This window comes from Equus asinus, chromosome 22, assembly GCF_041296235.1.
Source record: "Equus asinus isolate D_3611 breed Donkey chromosome 22, EquAss-T2T_v2, whole genome shotgun sequence".
In the NCBI taxonomy this organism is placed as follows: domain Eukaryota; kingdom Metazoa; phylum Chordata; class Mammalia; order Perissodactyla; family Equidae; genus Equus; species Equus asinus.
This window is the reverse complement of record NC_091811.1, coordinates 46018391-46035603: the sequence shown is the minus strand read 5'-3', so window position 1 is coordinate 46035603 and position 17213 is coordinate 46018391. Positions and strand designations below refer to the sequence as shown.

General features: G+C 37.5%; 1 pseudogene; it reads left to right on the top strand.

Annotated features, from left to right (window-relative positions):
* Positions 1–617: 617 nt before the first annotated feature.
* On the top strand, positions 618–1542 carry LOC106845839 (serine/threonine-protein phosphatase 4 catalytic subunit pseudogene; annotated as a pseudogene).
* Positions 1543–17213: the final 15671 nt, after the last annotated feature.

Here is a 17213-nt window from a genome sequence, read left to right as displayed (position 1 = left end):
ATGTCTCTTAGCTTCCATTTCCTTATTTATAAACTGGATAAAATAATAATATCTAGATCAAGGTATTTTTTAGGAGGATAATGAGTTCATTTGTATAAAGCACATAGAAAAGTATTTACCATATAGTAAGTTCTCAGCAAAGGTTATAATTTTATTATTTATGTATTACTTATTACATTTTTATTAAATATAATATTGCCATGTAGGTGGACATTTGTAAACAGTTTTTAGAGAGTTAACTGTTTTATTTGGGGAAATACCTTGATGAACAAGAGATGGAACGTAAGACATTGAATGTGGACTAATAACAGAATTTAAGAAAGGGAAAAATAAGAAATAGCTAAACAAAATCTGAAAAGGAAATGAACAGAAATCAAGTGAAATGGGGTGGGGAAGACTAGAGGTAAGAAGGGAGAAAAACTGCAAAAAGATAAAAGGTGGTAGATTGGGTAGCAAGGCAAGGACCCAAAGTGGAGGGAAAATGGAAGGCAGGGAGCCTGAGAGCTGGAGCCAGAGCCATGGTGGCAGAGACCCTGTGCCTGGGCAGAGTTGAAGGGGCAGTGCCCCAGCTCTGACAGGAGCTTAGAGGCTGGGGGTAGAGGTAGGGTGGGTGGGCCATGGCAAAGATCAACTACATGGACAAGCAGATGGAGCAGCTGCTGTGCTGTGAGATCATCAAGGAGAGGGAAGTCAAGCCCTGTGCGTTAAGGCCAGAGAGATCTTGGTAGAAGACAGCAGCATGCAGAGGCGTGGACTCTCCAGCCACAGTATGTGGCAAGATCCATGGACAAGTCTATGACCTCTAGGAGCTGTTAGAGTAGGTGGCAACTTCCCTGAGACCAACTACCTCTTCACAGGAGACATTGTGGATCGTGGTTACTATGGCATCATTGAACGTTCCTCTTTCTGTTGGACGTTGAGGTTTGTTATCCTTACCGCATCACCCTGATCCCAGGCAACCATGAGAGCCACCAGACCACCCAGGTCTACAGCTCTTATGATGACTGCCCGCGTAAATATGGCTTGGTGACTATGTAGCAGTACTGCCCTGAGATCTTTGACTACCACAGCTTGTTGGCCGTCATCGGTGATAAGACCTCTGCATGCACAGAGGCCTCTCCCTATCCATGTAGACCCTGGACCAGACCCAGAGGGTTGACCGAAAGTCAGGGATGCCTCATGACTGGCCCATGAGTGACCTGCTCAAGTCTGACCATGAAGATACAACAGGCTGGGATGCGAGCCCCCGTAGGGCTGGCTACCTGTTTGGCAGTGAGTTGGTGGCCCAGTTCCATGCAGCCAATGGCATTGACATGACCTGCCTTGTGCCCACCAGCTGGTGATGGAAGATGACAGGTGGTGCTTCAGTGAAACTGTGCTCACGGTGGAGTTGTCACTCAACTATTGCTACTGCTGTGGGAATGCAGTGACCATCTTCGAGCTGGATGAATAACTCCTGAAAGATTTCATCATCTTAGAGGCCACTCCCCAAGAGATGCGGGCATTCCTTCCAAGAAGCCCATGGCTGGCTACTTTCTGTGATCCTTTTAGCCCTTGCCTACCTCCACCCCCCCGGCCCCCCGGAACACTGTGACTCTTCTCTAGAGGAGGGTAAGCACTTGGGGCTGGGGTCTGTCCCAGGCTTTTCTGTCTTACTCGAAGAGGGAACTTTGAGGATAAGAAATTGCCCTGAACAGACTCTGAGCCTCAGCCCCAGACTCCTCCTCTCCTTTCTCCCCACTTGAACCATTAAGTTTACAATACTTTTTTGGTCTTTTTCCTTTATTTTTTGTTTGTTTTTCAGATAAAAATTTCAAGGAAAAAATGTATTGATTAAATTTTAGAAAAAAGAAAAATAGTGGATTTGAAGGAAACTATTCAGTACATAATAGCTCAGGAGTTATTTACAAATGGGAAATCATAAAAATGTGACTCTAATAACTACAATTTAGAAAACACCATTCTACTTCATACTTCTTTCTGATCGGGGTCCCTGCTTTAAGTTTCCCTAGCTTGTAAATTACTCTAGAGTTAATTCCCAAAAATTGTGTTATCATATCTCAATCAGTCTATCAGAGGGATTTATTTAACATGTTACATTTTGGGATAAATATTTCCATCATCAACTTCATGATAAACTCTGGTGGGAAGGGGGCCGGTTACCAGAGGTGAAACAAGAGGATCTCTACAGTGCTTACTTCTGCTTGCAGATTCCAGCCTAGAATCAATCCTGGTGTCCACCTCCAGTGAGATTTACCCCAAAACCCACAAATTTGACGACATTATGACATTCATCACATTCTCATCTTTGCAGCTCATGAAAATGTGTGCACAATAAAAGAATGAATCATCTCCTTTCTTATAATACGTATTTGATGCTTCAGTGTGTGGTTTTACAGATGACTCTGATGTGGTGCAGTGTTGATCAAACCAGGAATATCTCAGAGTTCTGTGAGCAAGAAGCTGTTTTCCAACTGCCCATTTTTCAAAACACAAGTGTAACCTTAAGATCGTTCCTAAGGTACATCAATAACCAAATCCGATATTCCTATCCACCTGCATCCTTTCTCAAAATGTAGCTTCCTCCAGGCTGGGAGTCTTTGTGATTGCAATGATGTCTTTTAGCTCAAGTGCATTTTGGGGGAGAATCAATGAAATTCTGCTCTGGAGCATATGCCATAGCATAACAGGATTCACTTTCTGAGGTCATTAAGCTTTGAGGCAGAAGACTGAAGTTTTCACTGCTTTAGTATGCTATTCTCCAGTTTGCAGACATTTGAGATCTATGTTAGAAAATAATTCCAGAAAAAATAGGAAAGATATCATATCCTTACCAAAACAAGTTTAACATGGCTGGTAGGGTGACATACATAAAAAATTGTAGGCATAGTTTGTACGTAGAGAATCCTAAGCTTTGATTCTGGATTCAACAGAAAAATTCTGTATTGCTCTGCATAAATATAAAGACAATTTGGAGAAAGGAGAGGCAGCGTAAGCTAAAGCAAAGAACAAGAACTCTGGAATCAGATAACCCTAGGCTCACATCTTAACTGGAATTTTCATTTCTGCTGGAAGCTTTATATTTTTCTCTTTTTACAAAAAGCTCCTTACTGAGGTGGACTATATTGCTGCTTATCCAGATGGCTGTGTGGCACTTTTCCTACTCTCTTATTAGGGGTAGGACAGCTCTGTGAGGCTCGGAGTTTCATGTAAGGGACTCATTTCTAGCTTCTGCCTCCCACGTGTTGGAAGAGTCATCTCCTATGTCCTTGTAAATATTAAAACTCTAGTGTCCAAGACCTGGAATAGGTTCCAACTCTCCTGGAAGCAGCTACAATGTAAATGTACTTACCCTTTTGGCTTAGATTTTTTACTTGGTTTCTTTCTTTTGAGTTAACCTATGCAGTTAAAATGTTTTTAATTTAAATTTTATCTTCTATTCATGCTTCTTTGTGTGTTTGTGATAGAAAGCCAAGCATCTGGTTAGCTCAGTTTGCCATACCGCTAGATCTCTTCTGTAAGAGACATTATGAGGCCTTTAATGAATTTGTTGTACACTCTGCTTTGGTCCATGGTTGCACAAACTGCTGTCTGTTTTGTGGTAAACCTAAAATATGCAGTTCTGTGGTGAATGTGTGTAAAAAATTGGAGTCTGTCTGATTCTAAGTGAATGAGAACGTTGATAGGAAAAGAAATTATGGCAGTATTTGGATCTGATTGTTGTTAAGAAGTCACTAAATAATATTGCCTATATCTTATTGAACAATGAACCTGAGAAACTTATTATAGAATATTAATAAGGAAATACATTTTCCTTAAACTGTTGTCTAGTATGATGAATGATAATTCAAAGGGTGAACCTTAAAGATGAAGGATATTTTAAAAAATCTTCATGAATTAATTTTTAGAAAAAATTATTTTATGATGAGAACATGGGAACATGGATTGGAAAATGCAAAATCAAAAATATGTATTTCTAATGACTTTGAAAGTTTTTGTTACTACATCATCTAATCTGTTAAAATTAAAACGAAAATATTCTTTTCTTGAAAACTCCTTTCAACACTATAGAAATACCAAATTAGTCTTTCTCTAAATTAAACATTAACTTCCTAGCCTTTTTTTCTGGTTGTATTTTTCTTGATTTTTGTCTGAATCGATTCACTCTTATCTGTGTTTAACCCATTTCAATAACATCTGGTTGAAAATGGAAAGATAATCACTTCTCTGTAGAATATCCTAAATAATAGTGAGTCCGATTTTTATTAACAAATTGACTAATCGTTTTGTCACTCATAGAACTAGCTACTTCCGCTGGATCAATATGTTGTATTAACTACCCGTGAGACTCAACTGTGATTTTGTTAGTAACAACAGAACTCAGTGAGATCTTTACGACCTATATTTACTCAAACTTCACAAGTTATAGAAGCTGTTCTTTGCATAACAATTGGGATTATAATGATCTGATTGTCTAAACTGTATCACAGGCTTAGGGAAGTGGATTTGTACAGTCTCCACAAAATTATGGCATCATTTAATGTGCAAGTATGCAATTATCCTCTGAGTTTAGAATGTGTGGAAGATTGCTGAACCTCTCAAACCTATGCTGCTACCTCTTTCCCCCAGTTAGTTGTATGTATTGATGCAACAATTGAGAATATTTTCAAATTTCCACAATCTTTGACATCATAAAGATTTGACTTAAGACTAGTACATTTCATTAAAAAAATAATACACTAACTGTGACTTCATGATCATCATCAACAATGGAGGATTTTAAGTTCAACTTGCAAGAGATGTATTCTCTCAGCAAAACTTTGTCTTTCTGTAAAATGTGTTGGCAACTGGTAGTGTCTTGGTTACAGTTGTGTTTTCCTAGCAATGGCATTTGGTTGTACTGATGCAACCATTTGCCTTGCTTTATCTGTGACCTATAGTGTGCATTTGTGAGGCAGAGTTACTGTCCTAGTTAGTAGCCATGGAAGAGTGTTTGCTTCTTGAGATACTAATTACCTCTTAAGGCAATCTTAACCTGCTGTGTGGTAAACGCCACATTCATCAACTGAATCAACCAACACATGAATCCCTGTACCCTGTTAACTACAGAAGATGAGGTAAAAATTGCTCTGTTTTCAGTATTTGCATGTACACTTGCAGGAGTAGAAATGTAATGGAAACATAACACAGAAATTTATTTTCTCAGCTTCGTCATCAATAGTTACCTCATTCCGTTTTACTTGAATCTGCACTTGTATAAAATGAGAATCCAGTTTAGAATATGGAGTAAATTGTTTACATGTTAACATTTTGACTGCCTTATCCCTGTTTTTACTTGGGGAGCAGATGAGATCGTGGATGGAGCTGGTGTGTTGCAGGTGTGTCATAGACTGCTTCTATCAAGGCGAGAGGACAGTCAGGTCCAAACACAAACCAAGTTCAAGAACCAAGAAGTGAACCAAGTTCAAGAACCCTGACACTAGGTTTCCAAACCAAAGGATAACCCAAAGATGCCAAATTAAGAGAAACAGTGGCAGAAAGACCTTAATGTTAGAAAATGGGCCAGGAGTAGATTATGGATAATTCAAAAGCTGTCAAGGGATCAATCTTTTAATTCAGATCCCATAGGTGCTGGGGGAGATGGTGGCCTGTGGAAGAGTGGGGACATTTTGGGGAGACCAGAAGTATCAGTGGAGAAAAGACATCGACTTTAAAATGCTAAGTATTCAATAAATAAGAGGACACTAGACTTCAAACTAAAAAGCCCACGATGTGACTTTATGCTTTTCTTTTTTTAGTTATGAACATAGATAATTTTCATAAGCTATTTGTACCTCAGTGTCTGTAATTCTAAAGGCAAAATAATAAGCTAACTTCTTTAACATTATGAAGATAAACTGGGATGATGTAGTCTATAAAATTACTCAATAAATTATTTTTAGTTATTTACTTGTAATATTTTTATTTCTCAGATTGATTGGGTTTTTACATACAATGATAAAGGCTTTAAGAACATACATTACTTTCATCAAGTATAGAAGCAAAATATTCCTGTACCATAATGAGAATAGAGGTTGACCCCAGATATATTGACTCTTCCATCATTGTATCCTTTTGGTTAGGGCACTGATTCTCAACTTTGACCAATAGTTATTATTATTATGTGAGCTTTTAAAAAGTTCCCATGCCCAGGTTCTACCCAAGAATAATAAATTCAGATCTCAGGATGAGTTTCAGGCATTAGCATTCTTCAGAAGCTCCTCTGGTGTTTTCAATGTACAATAAGAGTTGACAACTACATTTAGGGACACTAGCCCATTAACCAAGTTGATAATCTACTTGCATTGGCTGGGCTGGTCTACCATCGTTTTCTCAACAATGTTTTATTCTGAGAAATCATCTACTGAAGGTAGGAATAGATAAGAATCAGGAAAAGAAAGCTCTAATCCCTTGAAATTCACTTTGGAAAATGTTATGCCAGTCTGATGTTGCCAAACCTCCTGAGGCATCCTCGATTGGCAAATTCCTCTGATATTAAATTGAAACTGCATTCCTTTCTCTTTCTTGGAAATGGAGCTTAGAAAGTACTCATGTAGCATACAGGCTACCACAAAACTCTAGCAAAGATTCAGCCAAGCAATGCAAAGAAAAATTCTTAATCTGCACACATCTTTGTATAGACATATGATACTTTTAGAGTACTCTTTTGGCAAACAAATACAGCATCAATTATACAACCAGCTTCTACTTTCCACCCCATATACAGACAGCATTCAAATAGATCCACTCTCTCTTTACCTTTCAATACGGGCAGGAACGCTGTGGGATGAAGGACATGGCTGCCTATAAATTATGAGCATAGCATGCATATGCCATTGTTTAATCACCAGAAGACTTGCTCTGGTCCCTGCACAGCAGCTGAAGCCGAACAAGGGACAAGGCACTAACAATTCCCCAGACAATTTGGAGTAAGCCAACGCTCTGCATAAATCACTGAAAGAAAGTTGTATGCAACTCTTGAGAAAAACCAAGCTGGAAAAGGTGACTGAAGTGGCCACCCGGGGTAAACTAGCAACTGTGTTTTCAGTGAGAGATCAAGGCATGAAAAATATTCTCTCTGCGTAAATCTAATCCCCTAGGTCAATGTTATTCGAAGTCGGTCAGTAGATGGTGGTGGTCTGAGAACTGTTTGTTGCCAATCTAAGTACAGAAATTGAAAGTAAGCATTTAGAAACTTTACACAATTTGACGAAGTAATTTTATACCTGCTAAATCTAATAACAACAGAATGGGTTTGTATTTCATATGTCTTTTCATTTCATTTTTTGTGTAATTCCTTTTTATTATATTTTACAAAAATGCCAGTGAATGGCAGATTGAAAGAAAAATAAAAAATATTCACCTCAGATAGTTCTGGAAACACTGTTCTAGTTTGCCTCAATAGGAAATTTTGTGAAAACCAGTGCTTAACTTATAATGTAATAATGAAATGAAAGATAGATAAAAATTATGTAGTTATAATTCCATCATGCTGGTCTTGAACTTTAAGTAAAAAAAAAATTTATTCTGATTATTTTTTAAATAAAATTTAAATGTTAATGCCTACACCACAGGATGATATAAAGATTAACTCAGATAATGTAAATTAAAGAGCTTCAGTCTTTAGCAGGACATATATAACTTTTCTGGGCTGGCCCCCGGCTATCTTCACATCTTCATCTCCTGCGCTTACTCCATATGCATGTGGAACTCAAACTATAGTCACGCACAAACAGATTTCAGCTGTTTACTCTGTGCCTTTTTTGAAAAATATTTTCAATGACAACATAAAAATGTTTAAAGTTCATCAAACTTGAGAAATACAGTCAGTTATCTGATTCAAGTAACCATAAAGTCAAAATACACCAATTGATCAGAGGAAGAAAGATTTTACTTGACAGTTGCGCCAGAAAGAAATTTCTCCTAGTATATATATATATATATAACCTCTAGAGAAAACACTACAGTGTAATTGTAATTGTTAAATGTTTTGTAATGTGTCAACTGTGGAGGCTTAAATAAATGGCTACAAATTTTTGACACTCCTGCCATGGAGAGATGTGGTTCATTGACCGTTTTCCTTCAGTTGGGACTGTGTCAACCAATAGACTATGGAGAAAGTGACATTCTGTGACTTCTGAGGCTAGTTCAATAAAGACCTTGCAGCTTCCATCTGGTTCTTTGGAACACTTGTTCTTGGGTTATTTCCTCTTAGGACACTTCCTCTTGGAACCCAGACTCTATGATGGGAGAAGCCCAGGCAACTTAGACAATTCACATGTAGGTGCTGTGGTTGAACCTGGTTTTCAAATCATGTCAGCCTTGGTGCTACACATGTGAGTGAAGGAGCCTCCAGATGATTCCAGCTCCCAGCTATTTAAGTGGCCCCAGCTGTTCCAATCTTCCCAGTTGAGTACCCAGATATCATGAAGCTGAGCAAAGCCCTCCCTGCTATTCTTTGTTCAAATTCCTGACCTACACAATTCAAAAGCATAATAAAATGATTGGTGCTTTATGCTTTCAAGTTTGGAGTGAATTGTTTTGCAGTAATAGATAATTCGAACAGTAAATTATATTTTCACATCCTTATGCATAGAGATGGTCATCATTTCTTTCCTTTATTAAACCTTTCAATAGATTTTGTTGCCCCAGTGTGAAACAAAGCACAACTGTGATGAAATCTGATAAATGGAGAGACCTACTTTTTGAAGAAAAGATTCTTTTTAATGGCTCTACGTCATTCCAAATAGTACCTTTCTGTCTGGAGTGCCCACAAACTCACCCTTACCTCCTCCTCCAGGCATCTGATCTTTCAAGGTTCATCTTAAATGTTTCTTCTTCTATGTTGCCCCTTGAAAATTCCACCCTACCCCGGGCAGAATTAGCAGCTCCCTCCGATCTGCTCCAGAGTACCCTGTGTTACAGCACATATAATATTATAGTAGAGTCTACACTTCTGCCCTACCCCCTCCCCAACTAGTCTGAGAACTCCTCGAGGTGATGACAACCCTTTTCTTTTCTGGCTTACTTCTTCTATCGGGGTACCTGGTATATAACAGGTACTAAAAAAATATGTGTTGTATTTATTGACCCTGAAATATGTTAGGTGGACACTCCTCCCTATGTTCTGATTCCTGAGTTATACACCAGCCAGCAATGGTCTACACTGACACACAAAGAATTAGGAACCTTAATAACAAGACCAGAGAACACAGATTTACCATACACAATACCTGTTCAGTTAACCACTCCTTGCCATGATGATTCTTAGAAATTTGCCCCACTTTCCAAACAACTCTTTTTTTTTTGATGCAGTGGTCTTTACTTCCTAAAGCACAGAAAAGCAAATAAGCATAAGAAATCATATTTTGACATTGCAGTTTTTGGGAAAAACAGGCTATTTTATGTGACTCAACAGATTAGTCATCAGATATCAGATGGAACAAATTTGAACTGTACACCATGTTTGGATAAACTGAGAGTATTTTATTTTGCCTAAGCATGTTTAGTCAGAAGGATGAAGAGGTAAGATTTTTTGTGCCTTTTCATTCTCTATGTACTAAATAAATTTCCCCATCCTTCCAAGTGCTTTCCTCTTTAGCCACTGTTTTGACTAAAGGTATCTGTCTACGCTATAACTTTAAATTTTAAGTGCACTTTGAGTGCAAGATAACAATGATCCTCCAAATTGTTAAAAACACTAATAAAGAAAATCGTTCAGAAGGAAGACTGTACCTCACAAAGAGCAACGGCCTTCAACAGTCCTCTGTTAATCAGCATCTGCCGCCAAGTCTTGTCTTCCTGTGGTGAGTACAATAGATGTTCCTGTCATTACATTTTATGTATAACTATTTTATTTATTTCAAGTTGATATTATTTACTTACATAATGTAACGAGAGTTGAACAATGTTTTTATTGTTCGATTAAAATATTTTCTTATCTGCAAAAATTTTGTTGGTATCCTGGGTTGTGGTGCAATTCATCATCATTTTTCCATTAAAATTAATGAAAAAGCTTTCTCATGTAACAGCTTTTTACTTAGCAGCAGAGCTTTTAGGTGGTTAAACAAGAGGTTGGCTAACAAACTCTAGATTATTATTCTTACTAATGTGTGGAGAGGAAAAGAGGAGAAGCAGGCTGACTCATTAGAAGACTTCCTCATTTGTCCAGAGAAGAAATGATGGTGGTTTGGATGAAGGTGGGAGCAGTGGAAGTGGTGAGATTCTAGGTATATTTTAAAGATAGCACCATCAAGTTTTGCCGTTGGACTAGGTAAGGCGTGTGGGAGAAAAAGAAGAGTCAAAAATAGCTTCAAATTCAGAGATATCTAAAGATTACCTCATATTACATAAAAGGTAAACTCGAGTTAGAACTAGGATCAAGGTTTTGTTTGATGTCCATTCTGGAATTCTCTCCTACTGTTTCAAAGGAGATCATCTTGTATTTGAGGTTTCAATAACCACTTTGTGACAAGAGAGCTAGAAGCCTTTTTAGTTACTGTGAAAAGAAGGTCTTTATCAGGAATTTTTGCTTGGAGAACTTAAAATATCTATTCTGGAACATTGAGGACATGCAGCTGCTTTGAGGATTTGTTCCAAAGCATTCTAAATCCTTAACCACTTATTACTGAGGTCAGAGGGAGAAAGAACATTATTTTGATGTTCTTGCAGGTTTTCTGGTTGACTAAAAATAGCTCCATATGGATAGAGCGTTCAACTGGGAAACAAACCAGTTTTTGGTTCTCAGCAGTACCACCAATTGGCTAAGTCATAAACTCTCTGACATGCAGATTCCTCGTCTCTAAAGTAAGGAGATTGGATGAGCAGGATTTTTCAACCAGTTGATATAAATCTTGTTGAACTCTGAAAGCCCTCCTCAGAGCGTCCTCCTTCACGGTCTGGGCTGACAGAAACGTCTCAGACACCTTGTCTTCCTAGTAATCTCAAGGGTATTAAAACATAAAAGGTAATTCCTGTTTCTCATAAAACTGTTGAAACCTGGGGCCGGCCCAGTGGCATAGTGGTTAAGTTCATGCACTCTGCCTCAGCGGCCCAGGATTCGGATCCTGGGGCACAGACCTACACCCTGCTCAACAAGCCACGCTGTGGCAGCATCCCACATACAAAATAGAGGAAAGTTGCCACAGATGTTAGTTCAGGAACAATCTTCCTCAACCAAAAAGAGGAGGATTGGCAGCAGATGTTAGCTCAGGGCCAATCTTCCTCACCAAAACCAAAAATAACAGAAAACTGAAGAAACCTTTACAATCAGTGGTTCTCAAAGTTCTTCTCATTCTCAAACTTTGACTTGATATTGCTAAAGTACTGCTTTTATGTCTTAAAATACTTTTTGAAGTAGACGAGGTATTGATTATAATTTTTCAAAAGGATTTTGAAATAGGAAAAGTAGTAATTTTGGGTTTATATTATGTGTAAGGCAATAGAATAGACACTTTAAGTACATAATTGCATCCTCACAATAAGAAGGTTTTGTTATCTCCTGTTTTATATAAAAGGGCACTGAGACTTAAAGAGGCCAAATCACTTGTCCCAGGCCCCACATGGTGGAGTTGGTGTTCAAACCCAAGTCTGGCTGGCTCAAAAACCTTTTCTATTACATCAAACTGTTATCAGTAATGATAGCAATTGTCATTATTATCACTATAAAACATAATCAAAACAGGAAAAGATTCATAGCAGCATTATTTATAATAGCCAATTCATGGAAACTACATAAGTGTCCAACAATGGATGAATGAATAAAGAAGTTGTGGTATATATATATAGTGGAATATTATTCAGCCCCAAAAAGAAGGAAATCCTAGCATTTGTGACAACATGGATGGTCCCTGAGGTCATTATGCTAAGTGAAGTAAGTCAAACAGAGAAAGACAAATACTGTGTGAGCTCACTTATATGTGGAATCTAAAAAAGAAAAGATCCAAACATAAAAAAAAGAGATCAGACTTGTGGTTACTAGAGACGGGGGCTGGGGGGAGGGGGAATTGGAGGAAGGTGGTCAAAAGGTACAAACTTCAATTATAAGATAAATAAGTACTAGGAATGTAATGTACAACATGACGACTATAGCTAACACTGCTGTACAATGTACAGAAAGTTGTTAAGAGAGTAGATCCTAGAGTTCTTATCAAAAGAAGAAAATTTTTTTTTCCTTTTTTTCTTCCTTTTCATTTTATCATATCTATATGAGAAGCTGGATGTTAGTTGAACCTATTGTGGTAATCATTTCACAATATATGTAAATCAAACCATTGTGCTGAACGCCTTAAACTTACACAGTGATGTTTGTCAATTTTTCTCAATAAAACTGGAAAAAAAAAAAGGAAAGGAGAAGAATTTACATTTATATACCTTTATTACTCACAAAGTACCTTCATACTATGGGGAGGTGATAGGACACGTGGACCTCGAGTTAACTCCTACGAGACAGGCATTTATGTCCTTCTTATTCATTCCTCCAAGGGTCCGCCAACTGTTCTTAAAGCCATACTCACTCTTGGCCATAGCCGTTGAGCAATGGCCCCTTCCTATAACCTAGATGGCTGATGTGTGACATTTTTCAGTACGAAGCAACTGATTGGTTGGGAATAGCTTAATTTCACTGCAACTTATAAGACTAAAAGAAAAATTACATTGTATAGAAGCTTTTGTTTTAGAAATGTAGGCAACATTTCCTATTTCTTTTCTTCTTTTTTCTCTTTTGAATTTTTTTGCCAAGAATTGATTATCATCTATTTGTTAATAGATAGTAAAAAGCAAATCTCCAAAACTTGAATGAAATATTAATTTAAAAGTGGAAAGTGATTTTGTTTTTAGAATTCAGGGAGTATTCACTTCATAGTGGCATGAAAGAGATCATAATCAGCTAAGACTCCAATAAGACATAAAAAATTAAAAGGCAGAAAATTCAAGCTTTTAAAAACAGTTTCATGGGAAAAAAGGCAATGAAAAATGAACCAAACAAGGTAAAAGAAAAATGAAGCAAATAGGCACTAAAGAGAGAGAAACATAATGAAAATAAGCTTAGAGTTATTTATTTGGGCAAGGATCTTAGGGCCATTTTGAAATACAACCAAAAGAAAGAATTTTCCCACATCTTAGGAAAAAAGGAAAAAAATTAAAAGATATTGCTAATGAGGGAAATGGCACAATACCTAAGGAGTTTTATCTCTATTTGATTAAGATTGGAAGTCACATTAATTTTACATTATTATTTGCTATATAACGACAGCTATGTTGGCTGTACAGAGACCCAGCCCATAAGGCCTACCACTATTATATTTGAAAATTAGTATACCCTTATTGGAAAGTATTTGAGAGGTAACTTAGTCACTGTCCTGTGCTGGAAAGAACTATTGTGTCATAAACAGTGATTAATTATTCTTTATGTCACCTAGAGAAAGAAAAGGATAACTAACCTTCAATGGTGGCAGCAGGCTCTGAGGTTGGCTAAGAACAGGGAGGTAAGTGAAGGCCAGAAACATTCATTAAGGCAGGTATGAAAATCTGCCCCCTTCGAGAACAAGCTAGACATCCATATGGAATGGTTTAGAGGAGGGAATTAGAGACTCCGGCAGGACTTTCAGTCATGAAGCTATGGCAGACTGTCTGGGGGACTTTGCCGTATTTGCCACTCCTCTTTAATTCCCTTTTCCGTAATTGTAACGATTTCAGAACTTTCCCTGACTTGGACTCTTTTGGCTCAGATACTTACTTTTGGTCCTCCTTTGGGATTCATTTTTTGATTTTTCTTTTGTTCCCATCTTATGTTAACTATAGGCGGGGGAAAGGATGGATGAGGGACAGAAACTGCATCCTGGCATCAAGAAAAAGAACTTTCTTCCAGGCTAAGTGCAAAATAGAGAAGAGAAATGCTTCCCACAAGCTGGGAAATTTCCAACTCACCAAAGCAGATGCTGGACATGGATTGCTCACCAATGGAATATTATTTATTACTTATTAAGAAATAAAGTTGGAGCTAAATTACTTGAGGCATTAAGACTGAATATAAAAGTAATAGACCAACAATGGAGAATTGTATTGGAACATATTTCAACATAAAAAGATATTGAGGGTCTTCCATCACTTTGAGATTTGAAAACAACTGAAGGTTTAAGTTTTCCAATGACTTAAGCGAAAAAAGGATGAACCTAATCAATTGTGGAAAGAGATGTTAAACATGAAGCAGATTTCCAGCTTTCTAAGGCCTATAAAAGTCATTTTAGGTGGAACGCAAACAGACTCCACCCTTTCAATTATGAAGCTTTGCAAGAAGAATTCAGTTGTGTGGTCACCAAAATAACACCAACACTTCTGGCTTTTAGTTAGTAGTTAGGCAAGATGATTTAGAATGTTAACCATCTCTTTTATTACTTGGCAGCTTTGGGGTATCCGATTTAAGTCATGAATAATCCCTTTGAAAACAAAACATCTCCTTCAGAGGGATAATTAGACTATTACTAAGGACAAACTATCCAACATCAAAAGGACAGACCCTAAGAAGTCACGCAACAGGCAGTCTTCTCCTCAAATTAAAAGCATGCTTAGCATTAGAGGTCACTGCAATAAATAAAGGGATGTGAAATAATTACTTACAAGTTTCAGCCAAAGAACTACAGCACAAACTATAATAAAAAGTGACTAGGTTCTGAAAAGTGAATATGCTAATTATTCTCAGTGTTTGAATTGGTGCTTGGGAGCATGTCCCCCATTCTCTGATTAAGAGTCATTAATCATTTCTGTGAGGTCACTGTTATTCCAAGAGATCCTCAACAACGGAATCAAGGATATTGCTGCTAACAGTATTCAAAATGGGGGGGAAAGTCAATGGAAGACCCAGATGGTAATAATTACATTAAGACTACCTCCCAAATTACAAGACTATTTTCTCTCAAGGTCAAGATGTGCAATTTTCTTTGTGAACAAAATGCATAACCTAATGACCTATTATTAATCATAACTCCAAGCCCGCATCACATTACTCATCAATTGAATGACAATAAAATAATCTGCTCTGCTCATGGTATTTTTTTTCAGTTGGCTGCTAAGTTACCCATAGTACTCCATTCTATTAAGAGTTACTAATGAATGATCAGAGTGCAGTAATTTTCAATTGAGTGTTTCCAAGCTCCCCCTACTCAAGAACACTTTTTATACCATCAATACTAAGTTATTTGTGACAGTGGAAGATGGTCATTGTGCAAAGATTTCAGCTTTCCTAATGATTTTACTTAAACCACTTTTTACATCCATCCATGTTGGGGATCTGATAATGCATGGATTTCTTTTCTCTTTTCCTTTTTCCTTATGAAGGAGATGCTAAATTGCAGTGAAATCACCAAATGGAAGACATTTGAAGAGAGGAGTAAATATATAAGTCTCCGGTCAAGGAGATGCTGATTGGAACACTTCCTAAAAAGCTATTCACCTGGAAGTTGCTCTTATAAATTATTTATTATCCACAAAGTTGTTATAATATCTGAAACTATTTGAGTCAACTATTTGAAAAGTAACGAAATATACTCCTCACCCAGTGGGTTGAATTTACTCTATCAAACTTTGGTATAGTAAGGCTCAGAAGTTTTGTGATCAAGATTTATTAGGCAGCTTAACCCAACACCACTTGCACCCTCTTTGCCTCAGGTCATTTATCTATAAAATAGAAATGTCAATAGTGTCTTTCCTAACAGGTCTTTGTTTGAGCATTAGAAGAGCTTATGGAAGTCAAATCTTCAGAATGAAACCTGGAATATAGTAAGCAGTAAACAAATGTTAGATACTGTTGTTGGTGGTTATGCAAAATTTAAGGTAAAGATTATCTGAAGTGTGTGTACTGACCTCAGTTTATGCCCAACCCCAGATCAGCTGGGCCCTGCCTAATTCCTAAGAGTGACCCTAGAGATGGCTCACATCATCCCCTGCAGTCATAAAGTCTCTGCCATCTCCGCTGCCACCCAGTGAGAAGCTCCTCACACGCAGCTGTCGCCAGGAACTACCTAGAACTGCCCCATAACACAAGGCAAAGATTCAGGGGTGATGGTGTCCCATGGGGCCATTCAATGGGAGGTAGGAAACTGGAAAGAACCAGCAGATAGATGGGTTACCCCTTCTCCTTCTCTAAGGCACTGTTCTGGGATGCAGTCTATTGCCTTTTGTGGCATAGACTGCAAAACAGTCAGCTGTGCCTTTTGTGACACTGCAGTCAGCCTGGTAAGGAACCTCCTTGTTTTCATTCTCCCTCCTTCTCCATCTCACTTTGCTTTTGCTCTGACTCTGGATTTCTTGGAAGAATGCCCTGCCAATAAAGGATTAATAGATAAATGTTTGCTCAGTTCTCTCTTTCTCTCTCCCTCTCACTCTCTCTCTCTCTGGCTCTCTCTCTCACACACACAGACACACACACACCCACATAACTACACCTTCCTCAAATATATCCAGAAACTCACTGCATTGCCCCACTACCTTATTTCTCTAGGGCCTTAACTTTTGGGGCTATTAGAGACCTCTGAACACCCACTCTCAGCTTATGAGTGGCAAAGAAGTTGTCACATTACAAATATGGTTACCATATGAAGAAAAGAAGTTAACTGGATTTCATTCTCTGTTCAAAATAGACATAGCTAAGAGCCATTTCTCTGGAAATTCCGACTCTCATGAATTTTTTTTAAATCATTCCTGTTTTCCTATTTTTACTTTTTCAAATGTAGTCCCAAATCTAATTTCATGCAGTATTAATTTTAGTACTAAATAGTTTCTAGTTAAACACTTGTTAAATAGGTGATATTTAAATACTTTTTCAATTCCCCTCTAATTCAGTTATGATATACTCATTGGGCATACCGTACAAAGAAAATGACAAATAAAGGTTTAGATTTTATGGTTTTATAAAGAAACAAAAATGCCAAACACCAAGCAGGAAAATTCCTTTACTGAGTAAGTAATTACAAATACTATTCTTTATGATATTAATTATCCCTCCTTCACTGTGTTAAATGAAGATGTGGCCTATGTTCATTTTCTTATCCCTCAAACATGTATTCAATACAAGCACAAATATAGGCAAAAGAAGTCCCCAGTTCACAAATAAATTTTGCTCAGAAAGTTTAGTGATGAGACTATTTAGAACTTAAATTACATTTTTTCATAGAAATGAT